Below are 7,867 nucleotides of genomic sequence, written 5' to 3' on the forward strand. Positions count from 1 at the left end.
CAAATCCTCCCCCCCTGAAATAAAAACGGTCCAAATCATCCCCCCTGAAATAAAAACGGTCCAAATCACCCCCCCCTGAAATAAAAACGGTCCAAATCATCCCCCCTGAAATAAAAACGGTCCAAATCATCCCCCCTGAAATAAAAACGGTCCAAATCATCCCCCCCTGAAATAAAAACGGTCCAAATCATCCCCCCTGAAATAAAAACGGTCCAAATCATCCCCCCTGAAATAAAAACGGTCCAAATCATCCCCCCCTGAAATAAAAACGGTCCAAATCATCCCCCCCCTGAAATAAAAACGGTCCAAATCATCCCCCCTGAAATAAAAACGGTCCAAATCATCCCCCCTGAAATAAAAACGGTCCAAATCATCCCCCCCTGAAATAAAAACGGTCCAAATCATCCTGAAATAAAAACGGTCCAAATCCTCCCCCCCTGAAATAAAAATGGTCCAAATCATCCCCCCTGAAATAAAAACGGTCCAAATCATCCCCCCCTGAAATAAAAACGGTCCAAATCCTCCCCCCCTGAAATAAAAACGGTCCAAATCATCCCCCCCTGTAAAACTGCCATCCCTCCTTTCCATCCCTTATGTCATTTCATCAATGAATGTGGTTTTACTGCTATTTCAACATTTAGAGTCATCACCAGAAAAATAACACCAGAAAAATAACTTATTTGACAATTTTCGAGTTTCAAGTAAATTTTCACTTGAAATAAGTAGGAAAATCGGTCTATTTATCTTTTTATTACAAGCAAAAAAATATTTTTCCACTGGCAGATTTTTCTACTTATTTCAAGTGAAAATCTACTTAAAACAGGTGAAAATTGTTGTTTTTTCCAGTGATGAGTCTTGTTTTAAGTGTAATGAGATTTTTTTTACTAAAATGAGACATTTTAACTAGAAATAAGACAAATATTCTTGTTAAGATTGTGAGTTTTTGCAGTGATCCATGTTACTTATCCTGTGAAGGACAGAGTCATATTGATAAGTTCAGAAAAGTGTTTTTTATTGTTGTGTTTTGATGTATTTGATGTAAGCCCAGTGGATATTTAAAGCTTACAGAAGGCTGCATTTAACTGCTGCTATGTCATTCCTGCAGGATTTCTGCAGGTGTTTTGGTCACTGCTATTATTTGTAATATATTATATTATTTGTAATCAGCACAAATTATCTGTCCCATATGATCAAATCCAACATCCCCCCTGATTCTTTTTTACAACTCCAGTACTGGGGATAATATAATGTAAATGTTTTCATCCATTTTCATGTACATTGGTCCTGTGTCTGATGATTATCTGGCAATATATGTTAGTTAATAGTTTTTTTATGTCTGGTTTATGGGGGTTATATTTCTTGTCTTCGTTTGTCTTTTCTGTTCAACTGCATGGTCCTGTTATAATGATAATAAACTAATAAAGAGACACCAGGGTGGAGACAGAGGAGATGTGGAGTTTTCCTGCAGGAATGTTCTGTCCATCTTGGGGGAATATTGGAATATTCTTCCTATCACTATTAGAGACAGTTCTACTTTACCCTCGTTTAAAGAAAAGTGTCCTTGGGCCGCCGGCCTTTTCCTCCGGAGCAGCTCGTACCTGCAACACTAAACCATAGAACTAAACTAACTAATCACATCTCTTTATTCCTGCTCTAAAAACACCAAACACGGACTACGTTTACATCAGTCAAAATTCAGGTTATTGCTAATATTCCGGTTACTGAAACATTCAGAATATTCCGTTTGCATGGTAATTAATCATTCAGGATATCTGGATCAAACCAGCGACGCACGGAGAACGTGATGACACAATTCCCGTCATTTCTGCTTCTTCTTCCTGTATCCAAATCCAAAACAAATGCTGCTTCAACTTTTCTCTCTCCTTCTTTTAAATTTGGCTATCAAAAAAATGAAAAAAAGAGGAAAAAAAGAGGAAAAAAATGATGAAAAAGAGGAAAAAAAGTTGAAAAGAGAAAAAAAGATGAAGGAAAAAAGATAGAGGAAAAAAAGAGGGGAAAAAAGATGAAAAAAATAGAAAAAAAAGGCAAAAAAAGGCAAAAAAGATGAAAAAAAGAAGATAAAGAGGAAAAAAAAGATGAAAAAAAGGAGAAAAAAAAGGAGGGAAAAAAGATGAAAAAGAGAAACAAAAGAGGAAAAAAATGAGGAAAAATAGGAATGACGCAATTCCCGTCATTTCTGCTTCTTCTTCCTGTATCCAAATTCAAAACAAATGCTGCTTCAACTTTTCTCTCTCCTTCTTGTAAATCTTCTATCCCGGTACTTTCTACCGTCTACAAATGCAGAAATGTTCATATCCTTCATTACATTTATGAAGTGATTAGTCTCCTCCTGGTCTTGTTTCTCCGTGTTTAGAAGAACTTCCTGGACTCAAAAGACCAGGATTCCTTGTGAACAGAGCATGTGCAGAAAACAGATTCCTGTTCCGTTTGATGGAGATATTCCGTTTGGTGTTTACATGACCCAATATTCAGGTTTAAAAGGAGTAACCCAGGGCTCATATTGGGGTTTTTAAAAACCTGAATATGAGCAAATTCTGGTTATTCAAAGGGGTTATTGGTGTTTACATGGCCGTGTAACCGGGTTATTGATCATATTGGGGTTTTAAGAGTTATTGATGCTGGAAACACAGTCAGTGGATAATCAAACATGCTGTTATGATCTGGTTTGATCAGGTTATTGTTTTTATACCCGTTTGTGTTTTAGTGTTTTAGTGTGAGCTAATGTGTTTGTGTCTCTTGTTCTTCATTTATGTTGTTTGTCATTATTCAGAGTTATTATGTCATGGTTTTACTAATTGTTTGTACTCTGTTCTCTAGTGTTTTAGTGTTTTAGTGTGTTCTCTTTAATGTTTTTATATTTATTATTCCATCAACCTGCAGATGTAAATGTAAATGAGCCTGTTTGTCTAAATCTGGCACATTTAAGATTCCAAAGAATCCAAATCAAACATTACATTCAAAAGAACAATTAAAGCCAATATGTTAACGACATATAATGATAAATGTTAGTTAAGTTTGATTGACATCCCCATAGCCGGCGGCTATTTGATTTTATCTAAAAAAAAAATATTCACTTAGTTGTTGCTTTTTTAATTTTTCAATTTACTTTCTTTGTAATTTGACTTCTTGGAAAAAAGGGTCCGAGTAAATAAGATTCTTCTTCTTCCTGCCTCCTTTCATTCATTAGGAACGTTTGTGTTTGTGTTGAGTAGTTTGTTGTTCTATTTTGAATGAAATAAAGAATAAAAAATGAAAAAAAAAACATTTTCATGCTGAACTCTAGTGTTTTTGTTCATTAATGTAATGAGTCTAAACTTAAACGTGTCTGAAGGAAAACCAGAGGTTGAACATGAACTGACTGTTAGAATAAATCTGATTTTGGAACTGTAAATGATAATTGTATTTCTGATGTAAGGGCTGGTTTTTGGTGTTTGTTTGTTTGTTCAGACCCATTTGGTCCCGGTCCCGGTCCCGGTCCCGGTTCTGGTCCAGGACCTGGACCAGGACCAGGCTTTTCTCCCACTAGGGGAGTTTTCACTTCCATTGTTTATGTAATAATTGCTCGGGGGTTTATGTTCTGGTTCTGGTTCTGGAAACATCCTGGAGGCTACTGTGTTGTATTAGACGCTATAGAAATAATCCACAAGTTTGCTGCCATGACGGAGACGATCTAAACTTTAAAAGAGGACTAAGCATGTAGAACGTTTTGAATATTACCCTGTTTTCCACGTTACCTGGATTATTTGGGGTTATGGAAGAATTAACTGTCATTGGTGAGTCAGTTTAACCTTCTTAAATAATGTCTTTATCAGAATGTTGTGCTACACTATATTACATATACACTATATACTATATAATATTTGTCTTATTTCTAGTTGAAATGTCTCATTTTTAGTAAAAAAAATCTCAATAAATTTAAAACAAGAGTCATTACCAGAAAAATAACTTATTTGACAATTTTCACCTGTTTCAGGTAAATTTTCACTTGAAATAAGTAGAAAAATCTGCCAGTGGAACAAGATTTATCTTTTTATTACAAGCAAAAAAATCTTGTTCCACTGGCAGATTTTTCTACTTATTTTAAGTGAAAATCTACTTGTAACAAGTGAAAATGTTTTTTTTTTTTTCCAGTGATTAGTCTTGTTTTAAGTGTAATGAGATTTTTTTACTAAAATGAGACATTTTAACTAGAAATAAGACAAATATTCTTGTTAAGATTTAGAGTTTTTGCAGTGTAGCCTTGACCTCCTGCCTATTCTGGTTCTGGTTCTGGAAACATCCTGGAGGCTACTGTGTTGTATTAGACGCTATACAAATAAAATAAAATAAAATTGAATTGAATTGAATAGTTGTTAATGAATAATTGTTAATGAAAAGTTGTTTCTACCTAAAAATTACTTGATCTCATTCTTGAGCTTCAGAATCTGAAAATCTGACGTTTCAGCCGCGGCCACAAATCAGAAATCTCCGCAGGGCTTCACCTGCGGTCCAGGTGAAGCCCTGGTTCTGGCCCCGGTTCTGGCCCCGGTTCTGTACCTGGACCCGCCCAGACCCGGGGCCAGACCGCGGGAGCGCGCATACGTGGGTCTGGTATTTCCTGGTATTTCCTGGTTTTTCCTGGTTTTTCCGGGTCTGGACCCAAACCAGACCCGGTCCCGGTTCAGACTCACCTCTTTCCCTCGGAGGTCTCGGTCCTGGTTCTGTTCTGGTTCTGGTCTGGTCCTGGTTCTGGTTCTGGATCAGCTGGTCTCAGACAGTCCGGGATCCAGCACTTCCGGTTCTCCCACGGAAATCCAGGTCCAGCCCTGACGTCACAGGGGGCGGGGCATTCCCGGCCTGCCGTCACAGGGGGCGGGGCCACCGAGCCTAAAGGCTGATTCATGGTTCCGCATTACGTCGACGCGTAACCTACGGCGTATGCTCTGCGTCGGTGTAACGCGGAACCATAAATCAGCTTAAAGGAGCCGCCGGACCAGGAACCAGGAGCTGGACTTTATAAAGGTTCCGTAAATCAGCTGCGTGGAACCGGTACCAATCAATCAATCAATTAATCAATTATTTATTTATTTATTTATTTAATTTATTTATTTATTTTATTTTATTAATTAATTAATGTAATTATTGAATTTATTTATTTAATTTATTAATTTAATTTATTAATTTATTAATTTATTTCTTATTTATTTCATTAAAGGAAAAACAAAACAGTTCAATATAATTACAACATCTCTTTCCTTGAATGAAAGGGAACAGAAAGAAAACTAAGCTTATTTTATCTGTCCCTTTTTCCCAAGAAATCTAATTTAAATTATTGTAATAATAAAAAATTACAAATTACACAATTTAAAAAAAATACTTTCTAATAAACCTAATTTAAAAACCAAAACTACACCAAAGTTATAAAATAACACAAAATAACTGTCGTCAAACACAGATATTCTTTTTTGAGTCAAGGAAAAAAAATATGACAATGTTGCTAAAAAGAGAGAAAAAAGAAAACTCACCTAACTTAATTATCATGATTTTCTTCATCAAACTGGATTTTATTTTTCTTTTAAATGTAATGTTTGATTTTCTTTCTTAACTTCTGTTTCCAGATTGTTCCATAAACTGAGACCTTTTACAGAAACTCAACGTTCCAGTAATTTAGTCCTGAATCTTGTTTTCTTAAACATTTCTGTTCCTTTTAAATTATATTTATTTACTCTTTTTTCCAGTGTTTTCCGTATATTGATTGGAAACATTTTCTTATGAGTTAATTTCCACATAGTGATCAGAATTCTGTGGTTTCACTAATTCAAGACATTTTAACAGTTTTAACTGAAGGAATGATGGATTTGAAGGACGACTGTTTAGTTCAATGATTGCAGGTGATCGATCAATCAATCAATCAATCAATCAATCAATCAATCAATCAATCAATCAATCAATCAATTATTCAGATGCGTATTTGGTCCAAAATAAACACCATAAAAACAGAGACGGCATTGATTGATTGATTGATTGATTGATTGATTGATTGATTGATTGATTGATTGATTGATTGATTGATTGATTGATTGATTGATTGATTGATTGATTGATTGATTGATTGATTGATTGATTGATTGATTGATTGATTATTTCTGGTCTTGTGCCTCCAACATCCCAGTAAAATCGACACCAGAACCGGCTGAAGCCGGAACTCCTGAAAGATTATATTAATAAATGAAATAATGAATAAAATGAAATAATTAATTAAATGAAATAATTAATTAAATGAAATAATAAAATTAAATCCCCAGATATCTGACCTCTCAGTACTTCCCTGGAGAGATCTAATCCCCAGAACATCCCATAATGTTAGTTCTGTATTTAACGTAACGTCAGAAACAGCTCCTTAAATTAGACTCTTAATTTGAAAAGGTTGAATGAAACAGGAAGGCTTTTATTTTTTACTCTGAACAACAGACTATTCCTTTATACTATACTAGTAAAACACTATTTATTAAACTGCACTTACTATGTTTATAGTACATTTATTCTGTTTCTATTTTACTGTATTTTTTATTTTTCATAGTTATAATTTATCTTTATTGTTTTTTTTTTTTTTTTTACTGTATTTTTTCATTTATTTTTATTTTTCATATTTTTATTAATTTATGGTTATCATTTATTTAGTCCTAGTTCATGTTGTGACTTTGAGCTTCTGTAACTCCAGATTTTCCCTCTGGGATCAATAAATCTGATCTTGGATCCGTATGGATCAGTATCGTCACCAAACTATTTATTATTCTTAGAACTCTGAAGTTTCACTAACCGGTTCTAGATGAGAGAGTTAGTTAAAGTATAAATGATGTGTTTATGTACAAACATCTGTAAATCTGTAGGGGAAAAATCTACAGAAGAGTTTTCCTTTAACACGTTCATCCATTCATTCTGATTCCTCTGCCCCGTTAAGCTTTAGCAGATATCAGACTCCCAGCTGGGAACGCTGGGAACTCTGGGAACTCTGGGAACTCTGGGAACGCTGGGAACTCTGGGAACGCTTTAGCAGATATCAGACTCCCAGCTGGGAACGCTGGGAACGCTGGGAACGCTGGGAACGCTGGGAACGCTGGGAACTCTGGGAACGCTGGGAACTCTGGGAACGCTGGGAACTCTGGGAACGCTGGGAACGCTTTAGCAGATATCAGACTCCCAGCTGGGAACGCTGGGAACGCTGGGAACTCTGGGAACTCTGGGAACGCTTTAGCAGATATCAGACTCCCAGCTGGGAACGCTGGGAACGCTGGGAACGCTGGGAACGCTGGGAACGCTGGGAACTCTGGGAACTCTGGGAACTCTGGGAACGCTGGGAACGCTGGGAACGCTGGGAACTCTGGGAACTCTGGGAACTCTGGGAACTCTGGGAACTCTGGGAACTCTGGGAACTCTGGGAACGCTGGGAACGCTGGGAACTCTTTAGCAGATATCAGACTCCCAGCTGGGAACGCTGGGAACGCTTTAGCAGATATCAGACTCCCAGCTGGGAACGCTGGGAACGCTGGGAACTCTGGGAACTCTGGGAACTCTGGGAACGCTGGGAACTCTGGGAACGCTGGGAACTCTGGGAACGCTGGGAACGCTGGGAACGCTTTAGCAGATATCAGACTCCCAGCTGGGAACGCTGGGAACTCTGGGAACGCTTTAGCAGATATCAGACTCCCAGCTGGGAACTCTGGGAACGCTGGGAACGCTGGGAACTCTGGGAACTCTTTAGCAGATATCAGACTCCCAGCTGGGAACGCTGGGAACTCTGGGAACGCTGGGAACTCTGGGAACGCTGGGAACTCTGGGAACGCTGGGAACTCTGGGAACTCTGGGA

The 7,867-nt window shown here is 37.3% G+C and overlaps 1 protein-coding gene across 2 annotated transcripts in view; it reads right to left on the reverse strand.

The window, feature by feature from the left end:
* Window positions 1–4,833, reverse strand: part of LOC133418468 (src substrate cortactin-like) — a 40,071-nt gene extending 35,238 nt beyond the window's left edge. For both annotated transcript variants that reach the window (XR_009770444.1, XM_061707163.1), the window contains exon 1: window positions 4,692–4,833. The gene's annotated coding sequence lies outside the window, so the exon portion shown is untranslated. The remainder of the gene's footprint in view (window positions 1–4,691) is intronic.
* Between the last annotated feature and the right edge of the window lie 3,034 nt (window positions 4,834–7,867).

The sequence above is a fragment of the Cololabis saira genome, chromosome 2 (assembly GCF_033807715.1).
Source record: "Cololabis saira isolate AMF1-May2022 chromosome 2, fColSai1.1, whole genome shotgun sequence".
Classification (NCBI taxonomy): Eukaryota; Metazoa; Chordata; class Actinopteri; order Beloniformes; family Belonidae; genus Cololabis; species Cololabis saira.